Source organism: Pseudonaja textilis, chromosome 12 (genome assembly GCF_049901715.1).
Source record: "Pseudonaja textilis isolate UNSWEBS1 chromosome 12, rPseTex1.2, whole genome shotgun sequence".
NCBI classification, from domain to species: domain Eukaryota; kingdom Metazoa; phylum Chordata; class Lepidosauria; order Squamata; family Elapidae; genus Pseudonaja; species Pseudonaja textilis.
Genome location: NC_142001.1, coordinates 1,138,607 through 1,161,243, shown reverse-complemented (window position 1 = coordinate 1,161,243; position 22,637 = coordinate 1,138,607). Strand labels below are relative to the sequence as shown.

At 38.8% G+C, this 22,637-nt stretch overlaps 1 protein-coding gene across 2 annotated transcripts in view; it reads left to right on the top strand.

Moving 5' to 3' along the window:
* Nucleotides 1-22,637, top strand: part of TRPC5 (transient receptor potential cation channel subfamily C member 5) — a 271,919-nt gene that overhangs the window by 121,684 nt on the left and 127,598 nt on the right. The window lies entirely within an intron of this gene.

Below are 22,637 nucleotides of genomic sequence, written 5' to 3'. Positions count from 1 at the left end.
AATCCTTGTTATTGTTCCCTTATGGGGAAAAAAACTCTCATAGTTTCATAATTAGTTTATTGTGGATTCTTAGCTCATGCTTTTTTTAATGCATATTTTTATTAAAATAACTTTTTGCAAAGATTGAAAAAGCTACAGAAACTGAGAAGAAATAGAAAGAATATGAAATGGTAAATGATAAAAATGAAAAATGACAAAAAGAAAAAAGAATGATATCTAAAGAAGTGAGCAGCAATTGCCATATGTATTTGTATCTAGTATCTTTTCTCTTTTTCACAAATCCACCATGAATGATAAAATATCCCTCATGTTTTCCAAACAGTCATTGGAAGTACCTGTATACATCTTAGACAATATCCCTAGTGTCATATCATTGCAACGCTTATTTTAAAAATCTTTCCTGTTGATAATCGAAAGGGAAGTTGAAGTCTATCATTGGAAATTCCTCCTGTTCTGCTCCCCTTCAAAGACAGTTCTTCAAAATGTCAAAAAGTTAGGCATTAAACGGGGAATAATTCAGCTGGCCCTTTAAGAAGGATTATACTTGACCCTTCCAGTCACACCTTCAGCTCTGAAGATTTAAAAGGCCTCTTGATCTGGTTTAAATTACCCTTCCAAATACAACCCAAATCAGGACTGAATGTGAAAGAAGAGTGAAAAGCTCAGAAGGAGGGGGAAGGCTGAGAAAGTCATGGTTGGATGCACTTGATGAAATCTTTAAAAATAAAAAGTGGCAAGAAGTTTAAGGGAAAAAGGAAATCTATGAAACAGAAGATGGATGTGATGAAAGACTGGAAAATTATGGAGATGCATCATGAAAGATATCACTTGGATTCTTCTTTTATTCTCTTTTTTATTTCCAATTCTTGCTTATACTTTTTTTTTGCCTGCAGGGATGTGCAAGTAGGTACATCTCTGAGGAATAAACACTAACATTTTAATTCTGCTACTTCTAACCCAGCAGGAGTCAAAATTATTGGAGACTCATCCATTAGTTTAATCAGTAATATTTCTATCCCCAAATGCCATAGAACAGATCATTACTGTAAATTTAGAAGTGATCACTCTGATTTGTAGGATTGGTTTCTAAATAAATGTTTTAATCTATTCTGTCCAACATTGTCTACTGTTAATCTTGATACAGTAGTATTGTATCCACAAACCAGGACTTTCTCATGGTATATGAAGGCTTTTTCATTTGATTGGAATTGATGAAATGTTATTTTCCAATATTCATACATTTGTGAAACTTCCAATAAGTCCTGATCTCTCTTGAGACCAAATAAGTCTTGACCTCTCTTGAGAGCAAACGAATTGTTAAAATATGGAAAATGTTTATGTAATTTTGATGAGAAGTGCAAGTCAGGATCTATTCATTTCAGCAAGAAGTGGATCTTGATTAAGAGGTCCACCATCCATTCTAGCTTTGGTAGGATATTTCTAGTGATATAGCCTTCTATTTGAGGAGGGGAGACTTGCAACATCCTTTCCAACTCTGATGAGATGATGATGAACTCAGATCACCGCCAAGATGGTTGTAAGTGCTGGTGTTCCTTGGAGTTGATACTTACAGATTTTAATTTTTCGGAATTCATTTTTTTCCCAAAATTGGCACAATGTAAAGCAAGTCATTGGCCTACAATATACTCTGTTACTGCAGCAGAACTTTTCATATACTTTTAGTAAAAAAAACAAACACATTTTCCAACATGACTATAATTTTAAAAATGCTTCAGTAAAATTATTTGTTGGAAAATAGAGTTGAGAGTGACAAGGATAAGCAGTAATAAAAGGGAAATTCTAATTTATGAATGTTCTATGATTTGCGAGGGACAATCAGCCATTTTGAGGCAGTATACATAAAGGGCTCTCAAAATTCCAACAGGCCTACCAGTTCACAATGTCTGAGGATCTCTGGTTTGGACTTTTACATGATCTATTGTGGATGGACCTCCACCCCATCTCAGACATTAACACATTATCTAGCCTCACCAGAGGCTACAGGCTTAAAAACATCTGCTGTGGATGAAGTGTGACATCCAAACATTTCCAAGTTCTTAGAATCTTCAGGCAACCCTAGAAGAATACAGATAGTCTTCAATTTACAGCAGTTCATTCAGTGACTGTTCAAAGTTACAAGTGACTTATGACTGTTTTTCAGTTACAACCTTTGCAACATCCCCATGATCACATGTTCAAAATTCAGGTGCTTAGCAACTGGTTCATATGGGAGTGAGAGTTGGATACTAAGAATAGTTGATCGAAGAAGAATTGATGCCTTTGAACTATGGTGCTGATATAAATTATTGTGTATACCATGGACAGCCCTAGTAACTAACAGAGAAGTATAAAATCGTAAATAACCAGATATTAAAGCTAAAATCATAAGACTAAATCTAATCTACTTTGGCCATGTCATGTGTGCAAATTCATTGGAGAAGTTAGTGATGTTAGGAATAGTTATTGGATCAAGAAGAAGGATTGGCTTGATAACATGCTGGTTTGATAACATCAAATCTGACACAAAACTGAACATCCAACAATTGAAATAAGTTTGCTGTCAGGATTCCGGCAGTTACCCCCATTTAAATCATGAGTCCTGAGCCAAACTTCCAAAGCTTAAAAGTTATTTATTTTGAGTTAAACTGTCCAGCACTGCTTGGGTGTAGCCGATTCTGAGGCACATAATTCATTGTCATCCTTAACCCTGGTTTCCCCCCACCTCCTGGGTGTATTGTAATTCATATTCTCCAGTGAGACACATCCATAGCCAAGAGTCATCAATCATGCTCTCCAGTTAGAGTTTTGCGCAGCAGAAACATCAGTCACCTAGTTACTATCTTTGAAAACATTTATGTAATGCAGTTTTGTTTTGCAAACTGTTGTACTACTCCCCTTTCTGTTGGCAACTCTAAAAATACCATAGAAATATTTTATGAGTTGACATTTGCTTGACAAGATAGAATGGATAGCATTTGCCTATAAAGTCACCAACAGTTGGACATGACTGAATGGTTAAAACAACAATTCCCAGTGATATAAACCCAATCTTTTTCTTAGGATCCCATAATTCATAAAAATATATTTGTTTGAGCATCACATGAATACAGGAGTTAGGTTTTGTTAACCCAGGTTAGAAGGGATCTAAGACAACTTGCTGCAGCCAACTTACTGTGGCCAACTTACTCATCATGGCCCACTTGCCATGGTCAACTTGCCACAGGACAAGAGTTACAGTAATATCAAAGAAATGTGAAATAGAACCATTAAAGAGAGTATGTTAAAAGGGGGACAAAATGAAATGTGACAAAAATTAAAATAGTTTTAAAATTATTTTAAATAATTACATTGAATTGTTGAATTGTCCTATGGTGAGTTGACCTATAGCAGGTTGGCCACAAGTTTTCTCATGGGAGGTTGGCTACAGCACATTATTCCATTCTGGGTTAGAAATGTATAATCTCAATCCCTCTGTCAAAAATATATAGTGTCTTTATTCCAAATTGAAGAGGAATCAATTTTCATGCATCATGGCTATTAATCTCAAGATACCACTTAAGAGGTGGATCCATAACCATTTGAATCACTATATTCAACACATTTCATTGTAGCTCGTGATTTCCTATGAAATGATTTGGCAAAGATCAGTGGATTCAAGAGAAGTTTTTTTGTCTTCCAGGAGAAAAAAAAATCCTTATATTTTCTAAAGGTTCCAGTGAAAGGTCCGTCTCTTGAGAGTTAAGACTGTCTAGAGCAGTGGACACCAACCAGTGGGCCAGGGACCACTGGTGGTCCACGAGAAAATTTTGGTGGTCCGCAGAGAAATGTCACCCCCAAAGCGCCCCCCAAAGCAATTAATCCAGGCTGCACGGGAACACAAGGCTGTGCTGCCCATATGGCCCATGGGAACACAAGGCTTGAGTCGCTTGCAACACAAAGTAGTGAGGAGAGGGGGGAAGGGCGGAGGGGGGAAACTTGCCCCACTCACCCCATGCACCTCGCCTGGCTACTGGGCTGCTTCTTTCTGCTTCTTTCTTCTTCTGCTTTTGGCTGCATGCAAGGAAAGCAGCAAAAGTCTTTCTCTCCCCCAAACTCCTCCAGAATGAGTCTTTGGGACCCTGCAAGGCCTCCTGCTCCAAGAGGCTGTGCCAGTGCAACAAGTCTCACAAGGACTCATTTCTGTCAGAGTTTGGGGGAGAGAAAGAAAGACTTCTGCTGCTTCTGCTTGCATAAAGCCAAAAGTCAGTCAGTCAGTCTCTCTCTCTCTCTCTCTCTCTCTCTCTCCCTCCCTCCCTCCCCCTGAGAATGGAGCTGGAGACGGTATCCTGTGATCCCGAATAAAGAACGATCAGTCGGTAGGAAAACGGGGTGGGGAATTTTCCTGCAGACTTTTTTTGGGATTTTTCCAGGGTCTCTGGTCCACGGGATTTAAAATTATGAGTTTGGTGGTCCCTGAGGTCCAAAAGGTTGGCAACCCCTGCTCTAGAGCCATGAGCTAGAAACCCGAAGAAGTTTTATCAGGCGTGAAGATGTGTGCAAAGATGCACGGGCAAAACTGTCAAAAGCTGTTAAAACAACATTTATCAAAACACAAATATTATGAATAAACTTTGCTACTTTACCCACTCCAATGACGCACAAGCGATCATTCTGCATTAGAGTACCCTACCTCTAATACCATTAGATGTTTCAATATTAAAAGCAATTGTTGAAAAGAAAGAGGAAGAAGAAGGAGGATGGCAGAATATTGATCAAAAGGTCTGTAATCTGCAGCATCCTGTTTTTAGTGGCTTGATTTCCGAGAGAGACTTGGGTTCACCTCTGTATGCTAAACCGAATGCCTTAAATTAGCTGCCCACAGAGATTATTTGCTGCTCTCTGGACCGAGCCACAAATACAGATGTCGGTGTTCCAAGTAATGCACCCATTGAAAGCAGAACTCTGATTCCTCAAAGAACTTGTTTATTGGCTACATCATATCGGTAACTCTAAAGGTTTTCACCCAATTAAAAAAGTAAAACTCCCCCCAGGTGTCACCAGTCACATTGTCCAATGAATACAGCTGGCAGGCTCCTCTTCTCTTTCACCTGCCACCTGTTGCGATGACCTTGGTTCCCACAGGAAAACTTTTTATTTTGACTGTTAGCTGGGCTATCTACTTCCCCCCATCCTTTCCCTCTCTCAGGCTTTGTGGCAACTATGAGGCAGCACAAGATGGCTTCACCCAGGTTCGCTTCAGAGTTGACAACAGATTTGTGATTTTGCAGGCAATTATAGAACTGTCCAGGTTTCTTTCCTGCTGCATTTGCTTTAGTTTAGCTAAATGGATTATAAGATTATTATGCATTTTTTTAAAAATGAGTTCCTGCCCAGGGATCCTATAGCTTTTTGAATATGAAAGTTTAGATTAACTTTATTCTTGTTATATGGATTATAGGAATAGGAATGCAATAGGAATCCACTTAGCATAATTTTAATTCATTTTTTGGTTTGGTGACTGGTTTGAGTCACTCTATGTTGCTCATTTGTGGAGAAAATCCTGAGTATAAAATAGGGATGGACAACTGTGGCAACTTTATGTCCTGTGGACTTCAATGCTCAGAATTCCTGAGCCAGCATGTTGAAGTTGAAGTCCACAGGCCATAGAGTTGCCAAAGTTGTCCACCACTGCTTTATGCTCAGGATTTTCTCCTCCAGTGAGCAACATGGAGTGACCCAGGCCAGTCACAGAACACAAAAATTCTGGAAGTTAAAGTCAAGAGGTCAGGAATTCAGGAATTCCAGGAGTTGAAGTCCACAGGTCATAAAGTTGCCATAGTTGCCCACCCCTGATACAAAGTGAATGTGTCAAGACTACATCAAACTTTCATCTATATTCTGCTTCACTCACAGCTAGACAAAAGAATGGAGGGAGGATTGGAATGCAGAAGTGTGGGGAATGGCACCCAAGCATTGTCAGTTCCCACGAGACATTGCTCCCCCCTCAAGGGCACCCTGAGCAGTTGTTCCCATAACAAAATGAACAAAAGTGATTGGTAGATGTAATGGACTGTGGGTGGCCCATGGGCAAAAGGGGGAATGCATGCTTTTGTGAGGTAACCCAGAGCTGGTTTTGCTTCTTCTGTGACAATGTGGATTTATTCAGTAAAGTTTGTACTCTTAGTAAAATAATGTCCCCAGGAGTTCCTTTTTCTGGATTCGCCAAATGGACAGCTGACAGAATGTTCATCTCACCACAATATGGCTCTGCTGCTATTTTGGGGCTGCAACCTAAAGAATGAGTTAGCAAGTTTCTCCTTCCTTCAGTGGCTCTCCCTCAAAGTGTTGTCTCAGATGTCTGTCACTTTTTATAACACCTTTCGGCTTGTTGGTTTCTGTCTCCATCATGCTAAGAAAGAATTGTCCTAAATTATCCTTGACTGGAGAAAGACCTAATCCCACTTTTGGAAACTCAACAAAAGAATCTTCTGCCTCATCCACATTGTTACAAGTAGGTTTATTTCCCTGTTCTGAATTAAAACAACTGCAGATGAAATCTAATGCCGTGCTTCTCATAGAGATTCCTGGAATATTTCAAAATGATGACCCTGATTCTCACAAGTCTTTGCCTCTCACTTTTTCAGATTATCACATTTTAATTCATCTTTTTATACATAGTCAGCCCTAATTCTTATTTTTCTTATTCTGAATGCCACAATAAAGAGCCTGAATTATAGTAGTTCACTCCAAATTACACATTAATGAACCACAGAATACCAGGCGAAACCATAGTAGTTGCCAAGAGAGGAGGTTGAACTTGTCTTTCAGTATGTTTTCCTGTTCTAGTTGTTACCACCTCCCAAACAGTCTCCCACAGAATAATAGAATAACACAGCTGGAAGGGACCTTGGAGGTCTTCTAGTCCAAACCCCTACTCAAGCAGTAAACCTGATATCATTTCAGAGAAATGGCCGTCCAATCTTTTCTAAAAAAAAACATCAAGTAATGGAGCATCCACAACTTCTATTTTTTAAAACATAATTTTATTAAGTAAATTATTAAAAATAATGGATGTGGTATAATCGTTTGGAGGTGTGTTTGTCATACATATTATTCCCATATTATCCCCATTCTTTCATATCTTGTCTGTATCTTGATTGGACTTGTAGATAATCCCACTATTCCAATTCTACTCCTTGATCATTTACTTGCTGTCTTGATTTTAATTCTCCTGCTTCATTTATGATGTCTTGTGATAACTTTCCCCCGACTGAAGAAATTCAGGTGGACTAAAGCTTCGAGTGCGGATAGCCAGACTGGGGTTTCTATATATGTTTGTTGTTTGGTTTTATTCCATACCAAAAGTAGTGCCTGTCTAATCTGATGTCATTGAAAATATCGGTGGGCATCATGTCTGCCATACCATAGAAAGGCATGCCAGCTTAGTTGTATATCATGTCCTTCCAATGCTAACAATCTTCTATTTTTTAATGTTATCCAGTCCTTTACCCAGGTAAGAGAGAGCATCCACAACTTCTGAAGGCAAGCTATTCCACTGATTGATTGTTCTCACTCTTAGGAAACTTCTCTTTAGTTCTGGGTTGCCTCTCTCCTTGATAAGTGGCCACCCATTATTTCTTGTCCTGCCCTCAGGTGCTTTGGTGTATAGGTCAACCCCCCTTCCATAGAGGGGAGAGCCCCTTTGTGATGGTTCCTCGTGTAATGGAAGACTACTATTGTATTACCCCTAGTTCTTCTCTACCTAGCTCCCACAACCATTCTGCATATATTTTACTTACAGCCCTCTAATCTTCTTTATTGCTCTTTTCTGCACTCTTTTCAGAGTCTCAACCTCTCTTTTATATCATGGTAACCAAACTGGTGCAAACCTCTTAAAACATTTTAATAAATTCCATGCAAAAGCTATTTTTTCTGTTCTCCAACATGCTAATTTCAATTTCAAATTTTCAATAGCTTTAGGCAAAAACAGTATTTCCTTGGTGGCAATTGTATTACCCAAGCTATAATGGCTTTCAAAATAAAGAGATTCAAGGCTTTCAGACTTTCTTCCCCTGGAACGCAAGTCAGTGGCCTTTAATCCTTGAAGGGCACCATCTGATTTGTATCATGGAGACAATCTGCCTTCTTCTTTTTGAAAGCAGGAAAAAATAGTACTTTTAGATCCTTTGTTTCCACATTTGTATTTCTCTCTCTCTCTCTCTCTCTCTTTTTATTTGTCTTTGACTTTTGCTGGTTTCTCCCCTTTCTTTATGATGTTTACTTCAAAAAAGAACAGGAAGAAACAATAGTTCTGTATTATGACTATTAATTCATTTTGTTGATCCTTCATGACACAGAGCAGAGGGAGGGGATTGAATTGAGGAGGCCTTTCTGAAACTTTGCGATCTAGAACATTTTGTTCCTGTCAGCTCCCAGGGGGAATATTTTAATTTTCAGTCAAATTTATTTCTTCAGCAGATTGGTTAAAACATGCACCCATCATGGTTACAGAACAAAGCATTCCACTTTTAGCAAGCATAACATTTACCAAGCCTTCAAAGTTCATTGCAGTTTCATCATGGTGTTGATAAGTCCCATCTTTAGGACTTGCAGAATCTGGAGATTGAGTGTGGAAGTTGCTTAAAGTACAGAGGCAACACATCTCAGAGGTGAACTAGGGTGAACTTACACCCTGTTTTATGGAAAATAGTTCACAGTTGGAGCACCGGGTCCTTTAATTCCAAGATTTTACTTGAGAAGCCATCCCATCCAGTCCTTGTTTGGTTGAAATATTTTTTTTAAAGTAGAAAATGGAATCAAGAAATTTAGAATTATAGGGCTGGAAGGGACCTTAGAGGTCTTCTAGTCTAACTCTCTGTTAAAGCAGGAGTCTTTATACCATCATGGACAAATGGTTGTCCAATCTTTTATTGAAAATCTCCAGTGATGGAGCACCCACAACTCTGGGAAACAATCTGTTCCAATGATTAATTGTTCTTATTGTCAAGAAATTTCTCCTTTGGGTTGCTTCTTTGGATGTCTCGCAGGAAACTTTTTAAAATTCAGATACAGATTAACCGAGTTGGAAGGAACCTTGTAGGTCATCTAGTCCAGCCCCGCCCCGCCCAAGCAGACCCCACCATTTTGACAGTCTCTTCTTGAAAGCTTCTAGTGATGAAGCTCCCATAACTCCGGAAGACAAGCTGTTCCATTGGTTGATTTGTCTCACTGTCAGAAAATTTCTCCTTATTTCTAGGTTGAATCTCTCTTTGTTCAGTTTCCATCCATTATTCCTTGTCTGGCCTTCAGGTGCCTTGGAAAAACAGCTTGACCCCCTTCTCTCCATGGCAGCCCCTCAAACATGGGAACACTGCTATCATGTCTCCCCTGGTCCTTCTCTTCACTAGACTAGCCAGGCCCCGTTCCTGCAACCGTTAATTGCATGTTTTAGCCTCCAGTCCCCTAATCATCTTGGTTGCTCTACTCTGCATTTTTTCTAGAGTCTCAACATCTTTTTTTTATAGTGTGGTGACCAAAACTGGATGCAGTACTCTTGGTATGGTCTTACTAAGGCTTTACAGAGTGGTATTAGTACCTCACTTGATCTTGATTGTATCCCTCTGTTAATGCAATTTAGGATTGCATTGGCTTTTTTGGCTGCTGTCACAGTGTGTTGGTTCATATTTAACTGATTGTCCAGTTCCCCCTCACTGCTATTAAGCCTAGTTTCATCCAGTCTATATGTTTACTTTTGGTTTTTCTTGCTTGAGTCTATCCTGAGTCTATCATCTAGGGTGTTGGCTATTCCTGTCAGTTTTGCATCATCCACAAATTTGGTAAGTTCCCCTTATCTAAGCCATTTATGAAGAGTACTGGGCCCAGGACAGAACCTTGTGGTACCCCACTGCTTCCTTCCTTCCATATAGATGTAGTCTCAACACCTCTATTATAGTATGGTGAGCAAAACTGGATGCCGTATTCTAGGTGTGGTCTTACTAAGGCTTTATACAGTGGCATTAGTACCTCACTTGATCTTGATTGTATCCCTCTGTTAATGTAGCTTAGGATTGCAAGATATTGAAGAGTCCTGGGACTAAGAAAGAACCTTGTGGTACTCACTGCTTACTTTTCTCCATATAAATATAGACCCATTAAGGACTACCTGTTGTGTATAGTTTTTCAGCCAGTTACAAATCTATCTAGTGGTGATGCTATCTCTCCCACTTTTTTCTAGCTTTCCAAGAAGTAGGTTGTGGTCTACTTTGTTGAATGCTTTGCTGAAGTCTAAGTATATTATGTCCACAGTGTGTTGAAGAATGAAATAAGATTGGTTTGGCATTATCTGTTTTTAAAAAAACCCATGTTGACTTCTAATTGTTATTGTACTTGTTTCTAGAATTTGGCAGATCTGTTTTTATTATCTTTTCCAGTATCTTCCCGGGTATTGATGTTAGGCTGACTGGTCTTGTAGTTTCCTGGGTTTGTTCCTCCCCCTCTTTTTTTGAAGATGGGAACCACATCAGCTTTTTTCCAGTCTTCTGGTAGTTCCCCAGTGCTCCAATATTTTTGGAAGATGTGGTACAGTGGTTCTGAGGTGACCTCTGTCAGCTCCTTTAGAACTCTGGGATTCCACCAGGTCCCAGTGATTTGTATTCATCAAGATCAGACAGGTGTTCTCTTACCATTTTTTTGTTTATTTTAACTTTTATTTCTAGTCTGTCTTTTCCAGTTATGTTTTTGGTAGATTGGACTATTGTTTCTTTTTGTGTGAAGACCGATGGAAAAAATGTGTTAAGCAGTTCTGCTTTCTCTCTGCTGCCTGTTACTTCTTTGCCGTCTTCTCTCTTTAGTGGACTGACTGTTTCCTTGATTTATTTCTTGTTATTTATATGTTGGAAGAAACTTTTTTTATTATCTTTGACTTTTATCTTTGTTCATTCGGAGCCTTTACTTTCCTGACTTCGTATTTGCAGATTCTGGCTATATGTTGATATTCTACCTTAGTTATGTATCTTTTCCATTTTTTGTACTTGTCCTATTTGTCTTTCAATTTGTCTGTCAGCTTTGGAAGCGGTATTAGAACCAGAAGCTTCCACGTTGCCACATTCTTGTGCCTGGGAAAGTGGGAGGGGGATTTTTACAATGTTGGTAGTTAGACATAATAGCATTCTTTTTGGTCAAGGTCATGTTATTCCTGTATCTGGAGGAGGAGGAGTTGAAGGTATGTCTCAAGTTGGGATGGTTGGTGATTGGTCCATGTGATAGACTGATGGGTGCAGGGCAGAGGTGGTATTCAGCAGGTTCTGACCAGTTCTGGAGAACCAGTAGTAGAACTTTTGAATGGTTCAGAGAACCAGCAAACACCACCTCTGATTGGTATTACAGTATCCTTCCCCTGCCATGCCCACTGAGCCATGCCCACAGAACTGGTAGTAAAAAAAAATGAATTCCACCACTGGTGCAGGGGTTGGATTTTGACTTTTGAATTACTAAAGGAAAACCCGGAACCCTCAGATTCGGGTTTTCCCAGATGTGCCAGTGTAATGTTATTATTACTTTTATTTCCTTTTATTAAACTTTGAGAAAATGCCTGTCTCAGAGTTTTTAATTGGAGTTGGGTTTTTCTGGAACCCTGACATTGTCAAGAGAGATCTTTGTGCAGCTAGGCTGATTTCTTCTTGGATTTCTTGTTTTTCTTTTTCAGCAGGATTGTGCTGGGCTGGACTTTTATGATCATATTTTTCAGAGTTTCCCAAGCTTCTTGAGTTGTTTTCCCCTTAAGGATTTTCATCCAAGGAATCTTTCCCAAGTTCTCTCTGACCTTGTTAAAATCAGCTCTTTTAAAATCTAGGATTCTGGTACCATTATCTTCTATTGCTTGTGTTTGCATTATAATAAATTCTGGTATGACATGGTCACTCTCACCCAAGCAAGGTTCCTGCGGTTTCAACTTCCTCTATCAATTCTTCTCTGTATGGATTAAGTCCAGTATGGCTGCCACTCTAGTTCCATCCTCTACCTTTTGGACAACAAAGTTGTCAACAAGATTGGTTAGGAATATATTTGATTTCACTCTTGGTGCAGAATTAATCTTCCAATTGATGTCAGGGTAACTGAAGTCTGCCATTACTATTATAGTATGTTTCCTATATATTTTTGTTGGTTGGTTAACAAAAAGGACATCTATTTTTTCTGCTTGATTGCGTGGCCTATAGCAGGGCTCTCCAACCGTGGCAACTTTAAGACTTGTGGACTTCAACTCCCAGAGTTCCTCAACCAGCAGCTGGCTGGGGGACTCTGGGAGTTGAAGTCCACAAGTCTTAAAGTTGCCAAGGTTGGAGACCCCTGGCCTATAGTATACACCTATGGCCATATCATTCTTTTTTTCTTTTATATTGACCCATATGCATTCTAGGAGGTCTTCTTATTTGGTTTCATGCATTTCTGTAGCAATATAGTGATCCTTTACATACAGTGCAACTCCTCCTCTTTTTTGTTTTTTGTTTTTTGAACAGTTTGTATCCTTTTATTACTATGTTCTAGTCATGGGTTTCATCCCACCAAGTTTATGTTATTCCAACTATATCATGTCTACTTTCATGTATTAATAGTTCAAGTTCACCATGTTTGTTTCCCAAACTTTGTGCATTTGTATACAGGCACTTGATATCTTCATGTCTGACTCTGGATATGCTTCCTATGTCTTCTATTTGGTGTCTTCCTGCCCATCCCTCCTTACTTCATTATTTGAGTTGCTTTCTATGGTTTTTTGCTTGGAATTGCATCCTAGAGATCCTAAAGATTTTTCTCTCTCCCTCCTCAAACAGGAGAGTTTAAAGCTCTGCTGATAAGTTGAGCCAGTCGTTTTCCAAAACATTCTTCCCAGTCTTTGTGAAGTGCAACCCATCCCTTGCCAAAAAACCATCATGGAGATAGTGCAGACCATGGTCCAGGAATCCAAAGGTTTTTTGGTGACACCAACTCTTTAGCCAGTGATTCACTTCTAGAATTCTTTGTTCTTTTACCAGATGTTGTCCTTTTATTGGCAGTACAGATGAAGAAAACTACATGTGCACCTTGACTTTCTTGCCTAGCTGCTCGTAATCACTCAATATTGTTTTCAAGTCCTTTTTTGTGTCATTCATCCATACATGTAGAAAAGTGTAGTAATTTATGGGCCTAATTATTTTGGTTAGGTTCTCAGCCACATTCTTGATTTTTGCTCTAAGGGGACAACATACGTCCCTAGATTATATGTCTGGTCTGCCGATGGCTGGTTTTCTTCCTTTGAGAATAGAGTCTCCTATCACCAACACTCACCTTCCTTTTTTAGGGGGTCCAGTCTGGACTGTTTTCTGTTTATCCCAGGTGAGTTTGTTGATGTGACCTTTTTTAAGGATATTGGAGAATGTCTTTTTTCTAAGTGTTTGCATGTTTTCTTTGAGGGGGAGGTTGTGGGTCTGAGTATTTTCAACTAGGGGAAGAAATCAGTTGCTTGGTTGTAATGGGGCTACTCCTATTTTGGTTAGATTGGGCAACAGGGGTTTGTTAGATGTGTGCTACTTCTTTCTTTGATTATTGTGTTTCCTTCTATGTGTGACATAACTCCATTTGTAAACTCCAAGAGTTTATCAGCAGGGTCAAATCCTTTGGGAGTTATTTGTTCACTATTTGGTTCAATTTTAGAAAGGAAGTGACGAAGCCAGACTGGTGGAATTACTCTGGTGACCCTACCCTAAAGTTGAGGGAAAAGCTAGAATTAGAAGGTTATGTTTACATTAGTTTACATATCAACAGCTGAAATAAAAAATTAAACTAGATAAAAAGAGTCATGGGTTTGATTTTATTAAAAATGAATTGGAAATCTTACTGTGTGGTAGTGACAAACATATTATTGCTAAGGTTTATAAAACATTATTGAAACTGAATTTGGAAAGTGAACATGTAAAACGTATGTTTCAGTGGAGAAAGAACTTTGGATATAATGTGATGCTTGAACAATGGGAAAATATCCAGACAAAGGGTTTAAAATTCACACTAAATCAGGGGTGTCAAACTCACATCACGGCAGCGTCACATGACGTATCAGGACTTTTTCCCCCTTCACTAAAGGGGGCATGGGCATAGTCAGAACATGACACATCTGGCCCACAGGCTGGGAGTTTGATAGCCCTGCAGTAAATCATCATTTAAAAGAAAAGTTTTATAAGATGATGTCTCACTGGTATTTAACACTGGATAAGTTATCTAGAATGTATAAAGGTATTTCAAAAAAATGTTGGAAATATAAAAATAAAGAAGGAAGCTTTTATCATTTATGGTGGTTGTTAGGAATATAAGTCACCTAACAGGTATTTAGGTTTGAAATATATAAACCAGGATAGACATTTTAATACTGTATCTTTAAGAAAATGCAAAAACTGTAATTGGGTGTGGTTTCTCAAACGGCCATAAGATGGAGCCAGAAACCTGGGTTGCCTTAATCTCAGAAAAGAGTGTGTTTCAGTGAGTCTTTTTTCCCTTCTGTTGGAGAATATCACTGTTCCTCCATTTTTCCCTAATTGACTGCTATTCTTGGATTTGATGTAAGTCTGATACTGAAGTGTTTTTTTTTTTTGATACTGGACTTTGTTATTGGATTATCCCTGGACTGAAAACTGACTGATCTTACCTGTGAATGACTTTGGACTGTGTTTGAACTTTGCTTAAACGTTTCTGGAAGTAAAAAACCTACATTTACCATATAGTGTATCTGTGTGCTGTGTGTGTATTATTCAAACACTACTTTCAATACATTCCCTGTATGCGCTCATTCTCCTAACGGGAAATTACCTCAACACTGGTCATGTGATAAGCAAATAAATTTTGCAGTAAGATTCATATTTCAATACATACAATTCTTAAAGCGAGGATAAAGATGAAAACAGAAATTTTTCGTTTGGGTTTAATGGAAAAGAATTGGAATTTTTTTTTTTTTTTGGAACTTTGCTCTTCTATGCGTTGATGGCAGCAAGACTACTTTATGCAAAAAAAATGGAAAGACATTTTAATTCTCATCATGGACAGATGGCTACAGAATGATGGAGTTGGCAGAGATGGCTAAATTGACTACTTTGATCAGAATATATACTTTTGTTGCTACATGGAGAATGCTTCTCAGTTTTATGCTTGAGGTCGAAAAAATGAATCTTTGATTTTGGGTTTTTCTGATTAGGTTGATTGTTGTTATAGAAACGACTACTTTATATTATTATGAAAAAGTAAAAGGTGGAGGTTCTATGTTAATCCTTTATTTTACTGCAACACTTTTTTCTTTTCTCCCTCCTCTCCTCACTTTTCTTTCCCTTTCTCCTCTCCACTGTGTCCTACTATTTGCTTTTGTAGTTTTGTATTTTATTCTATCATCTAATAAAATGTTTTAAAAATGAAAAAAAATTCTCCTTAGTTCCAAGTAGAAACTCCCTTTGATGATCTTCCATCCATTGACTTACTCTCAGATACTAGTCCAGTCATAGACTAAATACTTCACCAGTCTACTGGTGAAATGTTGAGGTCAGTTCTGGTTGTAAGTCGAGGACTACCTGTACATATTAGCATGTAAAAGTAAAAAGTTGAGGCTGCAATCTTTTTTTTTAAACAAAGTTTTTATTTTTTACAACAAACATACAAACAAAACATAAAAACATAAAACCCTCTTTCAATTTTATGTATGTATGTATGTATGTATGGCATTCAGCTTTGTTCGGATATTTTCCCACGTCATTGTAGTTGTGCTTTTAAAGTTGTAGCAACAGAAGCCTGATGATGACAGATGAGATTCTGCCGAAACATTGCTACAACTTTAAAAGCACAACTACAATGACGTGGGAAAATACCCGAACAAAGCTGAATGCCACACACACACACACACACACACACACACACACACACACACAAACACTATAAAGAAGCCTGATGATGGCAGATGAGATTCTGCCGAAAGGTTGCTACAACTTTAAAAGCACAACTATAATGATGTGGGAAAATACCCGAACAAAGCTGAATACCATACAAATATATATTTATAGAGACGGCAGCTCTGATCACACACTGCTTGCACTGGCACAAAGCCGAAAGCACCAGCCTGAGGATGGCGAGTGGGACCACGCCAAAATGTCACCAAGATACTCTTAATCTTACACGGGAAAAGGCCCGAACACACCTAGACCTACATACCTGTACCCGTGAAAATCTACGAAAACAAATATATGTGTGTGTGTGTGTGTGTGTGTGTGTGTGTGTGTGTATGGAGGGTATTCAGCTTTGTTCGGGTATTTTCCCACGTTGGGGGTTGCAGGTTTGGAAGCCTGCACTCACAAACAAAAAAATCTCCACACCACAAGCCAGGCAAACACCTGGGCACAAACAGATCCCCCCTGATACCTCCAGCTCAAACACACCCCAACCAGGCACCCAGATGAAACCTAGCTTCCTAACTAATGATAGCTGTCCATTTACTCAGAGCCAAGCTGCACTAAAGGCCTCCAATAAAGTAACACAATGTTGCCAGCCAATCAAGATACAAAAAGAGCCAAAAAACAGACAGAAGATATTAGAAACACCAATCAAGCAGAACACAGCAAACTCCAAGACCAATAAACACAGACCCAGACTCCCAACCAATCAGGATGAAGAAAAAAACATTCTGGCACAGCAGTAGGCTAGCCCCAAATTTAAAACTGAAACAACTGTAAAAGTCTCACTCACGGACGAACACAATACAGAAGCCTGATGATGGCAGATGAGATTCTGCTGAAACGTTGCTACAACTTTAAAAGCACAACTACAATGACATGGGAAAATACCCGAACAAAGCTGAATGCCATACATGTAAGTACCCGCGGAAACTTAAGAAAACATGTATGGATGTATGTATGTATGGCATTTTTTCTTTTTCTTTCTTTCTCCCTTCCCTCCCTTTCTTTTTCTTTCTTTTTCTTTCTTTCTCCCTTCCCTCCCTTTCTTTTTCTTTCTTTTTTCTTTCTTTCTCCCTTCCCTCCCTTTCTTTTTCTTTCTTTCTCTCTTCCCTCCCTTTCTTTTTCTTTCTTTCGCCGCACACACCCTGTGCCCCATTTTGGGCCTAGTAGGCCTCCCTGAAGCCTCCTGGGTGCAAAAACGGAGCCGGGGGGCGTGCCATACCCCGCCATGTCCTGTTTTTGCTCCTAGGAGGTTGCAGGGAGGCCTCCTAGGCCCACAATGGGGTATGAGGGGGCTGCACCGCACCTCCCTGCACCCCATTTTGGACCTAGGAGGCCCCCCTGCACTTACCTGGGAGTGAGAATCAGACATGTGGGGACTCCTGGGAGGGGCAGGTCAGGTCAGGGTGGGGCGGGCTAGCTGGTCTTTGGAACTAGCAGTTCACCAAACTGGATGTAAAATTAACATCCAGTTCGCCCGAACCGGCTGAATCCCACCCCTGGTTTGGTCCCTATACAGTAAGATTGTCCTGGCAGTGTGCGGAGGGAGAGCAATCCTCATACTCATATTGATGATGTTATCAGTCGGGTAATGAAATGCCTGCAAGAAAGAACCAAGCTCAGAGAGCACCAAGGATTCCATAGTCCAACCCTGAGCTACAGAAATTCTCTTCTATTGGAATATTACAATCTCTAGCACAATCTGCTATGATGATCAGCTTGAACCAAAGGTAGCCCAGAATTACATCTAAGACCAATAGGGCCTTCCAGAACATAAGAAAGGCAAACATGTTCCAAAAGGAAGGCTGTTATAAAGATCTCACAGTTTCTTCACTACACACAGAGGCAAGATTCTCAGTTGCCTTCTCTAGATGTTTGGACTAGATAGACAGAGAGATACTTGGCATATAGCAAGGTAATCCCTGATATTTGTTTGTTTGTTGTCACACCAGATCTAATTCTGTAATTTAAAAAAAAGAGCAAGACAAGTGGATGGAAACTAATCAAGGAGAGAAGCAACCTAGAATTAAAGATAATTTCCGAACAGTGGGAACCATTAATCAGTGAAATGGCTTGTCTTCAGAAGTTGTGAGTGCTCCATCACTGAAGACTTTCAGGAAGAGACTGGACAGCCACTTGTCTGGAATGGTATAGGGTCTCCTGCTTGACTAGAAGACCCCCAAGGTTCCTTCCAACTATATTATTCTGTTAATCCTAGAAGATGACTGTCAAGCATCTTTGAGTCCAAAGTCTACATCGAGTCTTGTTAAACTGCAGGAATTGGGTATATCTAGTTTTGTGAAAGGAAAGACTGGGGTGACATGATAGCTATGTTCCAATATTTTTTTATCAAGTTTTTTATTTTACTCTACATATACACATCAATGCATAAAGAGTGTGGCACCTAAACATCATACATTCTGGTCCAAAGAAAGATAATGACATTAGTCATATCCCTAATGTTAATACACATATTTGTATTAAATTATAATCTTTCATTATTTAATTATTCAATATTCTAATACATTCTTCTAATGCCAATCACCATATTATTTAAGTATACACGATAATTTCATTATTCAATTCCTTCTTTCATTTTTAATTTTAAAAAAACCTCTCTTTTGGCAAGCAGGTTTTTACATTTCAATACAAGCATGACCATAGTTACATATTCATCTTTCTTGTTCAGTTTCGTGTCACATTATTATTTATTAATATTAAATTCATTAAACTTATTTTCTGTGTTTCAATATTTGAGGGGCTGCTGCAAAGAAGAGGGGTTCAACCTATTCTCCAAAGCACCAGAAGACAAGACAGGAAACAATGGGTGGAAACTAATCAAGGAGAGAAGCAACTTAGCACTAAGGAGAAATTTCCTGACAGTTGAGAACAATTAACCAGTGAAATGGCTTGTCTTCAGAGGTTGTGGGTGCTCCATCACTGGAGGCTTTTTAAGAAAACACTGATCAGCCACTTGTCTGGAATGGTATAGGTTGATTCAGCCTTCCATCTTTCTGAGGTCAGTAAAATGAGGACCCAGATTTTTGGGGGGCAATATACTGACTCTGTAAACCACTTAGAGAGGGGTATAAAGCACTATGAAGCAGTATATAAGTCTAAGTGCTATTGCTCTTGCTCTTGTGGGTATTGCTGAATCTTTCCATCTTTGTGCATGTCATAATCTTGCTGTTGTGATCATGTACAAAAATAAAATTCCATGCCTTTTGCCAACTGTTTACCCATCAATCCCAAAAGACAAGCCTCTGTTCTCAGTTGCTTATTAATCTTTAAAATCTTCTGAATCAATGTATGTGTTTGAATCCAACATTTTTTAGTATTTTTACTCATCCCCCAATCATGATATGAAGTCCCTTCTTGTTGATCACATTCCTTCCTTCAGTAGCACAGAGTCCCAGGGTGATCAAAGCATAAAATTAATGAATATGCTCTGAATCTTTCATTGTGAAGAATGAATCTCTGTGATTCTTGATGATCTTGTCATTATTTATCCCCTCATATAATATTCATAAGTAGTTTACTTGAAAAGTAAAATATCATTTGAACTATGGGTACCTAATACACTCTTCCATTTAACTCTTTCACAGACACAGACACAGACACAGACACAGACACACACACACACTATAGTTAAGGTTAAACAAATTCAGTATAGGCAGAGGCTTTCCTTATATTCTTTTATCCTTCTTTATGAGCCAGATAATTCTCTGGATCTTGCCTTATAAGCAGAGGATGAAAGTAAAATGTATCTAAATATTAGCCCAATGGCATTATCCTTATCATTTATTGTAATGCCTTTATTTTAGCTCTTTTATTGGTTCAGTTCATTTGTGGAAATATATGCATGGAATGACAAGGTTAGCTGAATTTGATGGAGCTTAGAAACAAATTCTCAGTTCCAACACTGATTTAAGATGTTCTTTTTAAAACCAAAAAGATAGCAAGAATGAAATCCGAAACCTTTGGCATATAAATAAATATATGCTTTTTAAAAAAAGCTAAGACATTTCTTCTTTGTGTTCCTAAAGATAAATGCAATTGTATGTTTCTTGAAGAGAAATATACTGCAATTTGGAAATCATGGGAAGTAATAATTATTGTTTATTTTGCTGTGGTTGGATGTCACCTTCATACCTGCAACAAGTTCTGGACCTGCTATTTAAGAAGGATTCAGAGAAATAAGACCAGTTTCAGAGAAGAGCAGTAGGGATTATCATGAGAGACTAAATCCTTTGAAAAGAGATTGATTGACCTGGAAATATTAACCTTTGAGAAGATGGGGAGAGAAAAGATACTATTCAGTATTTGAAAAGATATTATATAGAAGGTCAAGACCTCTTCTTTTTTATTCTAGAACTCCAGGCAGGGAATTAATAGATTTCAGATGACAGGAAAACATATTCCAGTTAATGATTAGGAAAAAAAAACTGCTAACTGTAGCAGCATGTTTGATGGAGGTAGCTCTAACCCAGAGCTCTCATGCATAAGATAAATGCTGGCTGGGGAATTCTGGGAGTTGAAGTCCACTTGTAGTTTGAGGAACACTGGCCTAGAACATACAGGTACTATATGACCTTGACTTAAGATCACAATTGATCCCAAATTTTTATTGTTAAGTGAGAGATTTATTAAGTGAGTTTTGCACCATTTTACAACCTTTCTTGCTACAGTTGTTAAGTGAATCACTGCAGTTATTAGTGACATGTTTTTAAAGTAAATCTGCCTTCTCCATTTTTTGTCAGAAGGTCACTATTTTTTCTAGTGTTCCTGATATTACCGCATTGCAGGAAGTTTTTTTTTTTAATGGAAATATTTGTTTCTGCTGGCCCATCCAGTTTTAAAAAGGAGGCGGACAGGCATCGGCACAAAAGCTCTGGGTGATCACATAGATATGCTGCATATTATTGCTAGATCTGGGCTGGAATAGACAGTCCTTATTCAAGTCAGTTTCAGAACGCTTACTTTCAAAAGAAGATGGTAGCAAAATCACTTCCATCTGTACCAGGTTTGAATAATGATGAGGACTGCCAAGAAGAACAATGATCTTGTAGCTGTCCTCTTTGGGAGAAGTTGGATGTCAGCCCAGCAAGATAAACCAAACTAAGAAATCAAAGCTTTATAGCAGCTATAGTAACAAAGTTCAAATGTGTTTCCCTCACCTTCTCTTTATCCTCATGTGAACTAAAGAGTGACCTTTCTGAGATTTTTTTTCAAGTTACTTTCCTGGTCTGGGCTCAACATCTTTTACCTGATCATTATTTCTTGGTGGACAGCTAATTCCCCAGTACTGTTTTATGTCTGTATTTACCCATGTGGTATGGCTACATTATTATCCCTCTCATCTTTTCTACTCTTATGGGTATCATTATTATGATTATTATTACTTTGCTGTTTTGCATTAAACTGAGAGCTTCTGCACCAGAGACAAGTTCCTTGTGTGTCCAATCAAACTTGGTCAAATAAAGTTATTCTGTGCCATGCCACGCCACGCCACGCCACCCCATTCTTCCTGTCTGTCAATGCAATTTCCTATGCTCTCTATGCTGAGCCAAAAATAATCCATTTAGAATTTCAGTTCGAGGAACTGCAAAGATTTCATTGTTTTCCTGCCGTTCTTCTACATGTTGCTCCTGCAAAGGTTAGCTTATTGATTTATTATATTGGTACAGCTGCCCATGTCATATGAAAGTGACTCTGGATGGTATATGGCACTTAAGATTGTTATAGCAAATATGATTCACACGAGTTCAGAAAAATTCCAAACCTCCTTTACCATTTTCAAGTTATAAACAAGTCCATTGCATTTGGGCAACTAATAAATTTAAGTAAAATTATAGTTTCTCCATTAGAAATCTAACTTCTTTAAGTTTTAGGTGGTTGCTGGTGTTATAACTAGAAGAGGAGAAAAATGAGGGAGAGAAATCCCATATATACACATTAGAGCATCTTTTCCATATTGCTGATTAAAATATTTCAGTGTCTATTCATAATTTTTAAAGAAAATATAGCATGCACATATAATATTCATATTTCTTAATTATTAAAAAGCATTTCCTCTGCTTGATATTTCCCTAATATGTTTTACATACATACTCTAGTCAGATAGAAGAAGAAGATGACAGAGAATGAAGTGACTGGAGCTGGATCCGAGGTGATATTCAGCAGGTTCTGACCAGTTCTGGAGAACCTGGTAGTGGAAATTTTGAATAGTTTGGAATACCAGTAAATACCACCTCTGACTGGCTCCATCCCCATCTATATCTGCCTCCCGAGTCCCAGCTGATTGGCTGGGCCTTTTTTTATTGCCCCGCACAGGAGAACAGACCTGGAAAGCAGGTTAGTGGAATGGGGAAGGAATGGGGATTTTACAGTAACCTTCCCCTGCCACACCCACCAAGCCACACCCACCAAGCCACACCACGCCCACCAAGCCACACCCACAGAACTGGTAGTAAAAAAAATTGAATCCCACCACTTAGCTGGATGGAGTGACAGTTGGAGTGAGCTTAAATGGACTCCGGAGGATGGTAGAAGACAGGAAGGCCTGGAGGAACGTTGTCAATGGGATTGTGATGAATCGGACATGACTTTGCAACAAAAGAAGACAGAACGGGATGTTTAGGCACCAATCCTTGGTTGTGCCCACTTTACCCCCAGCCACCCACCTCAGTCAATTCAAAACCA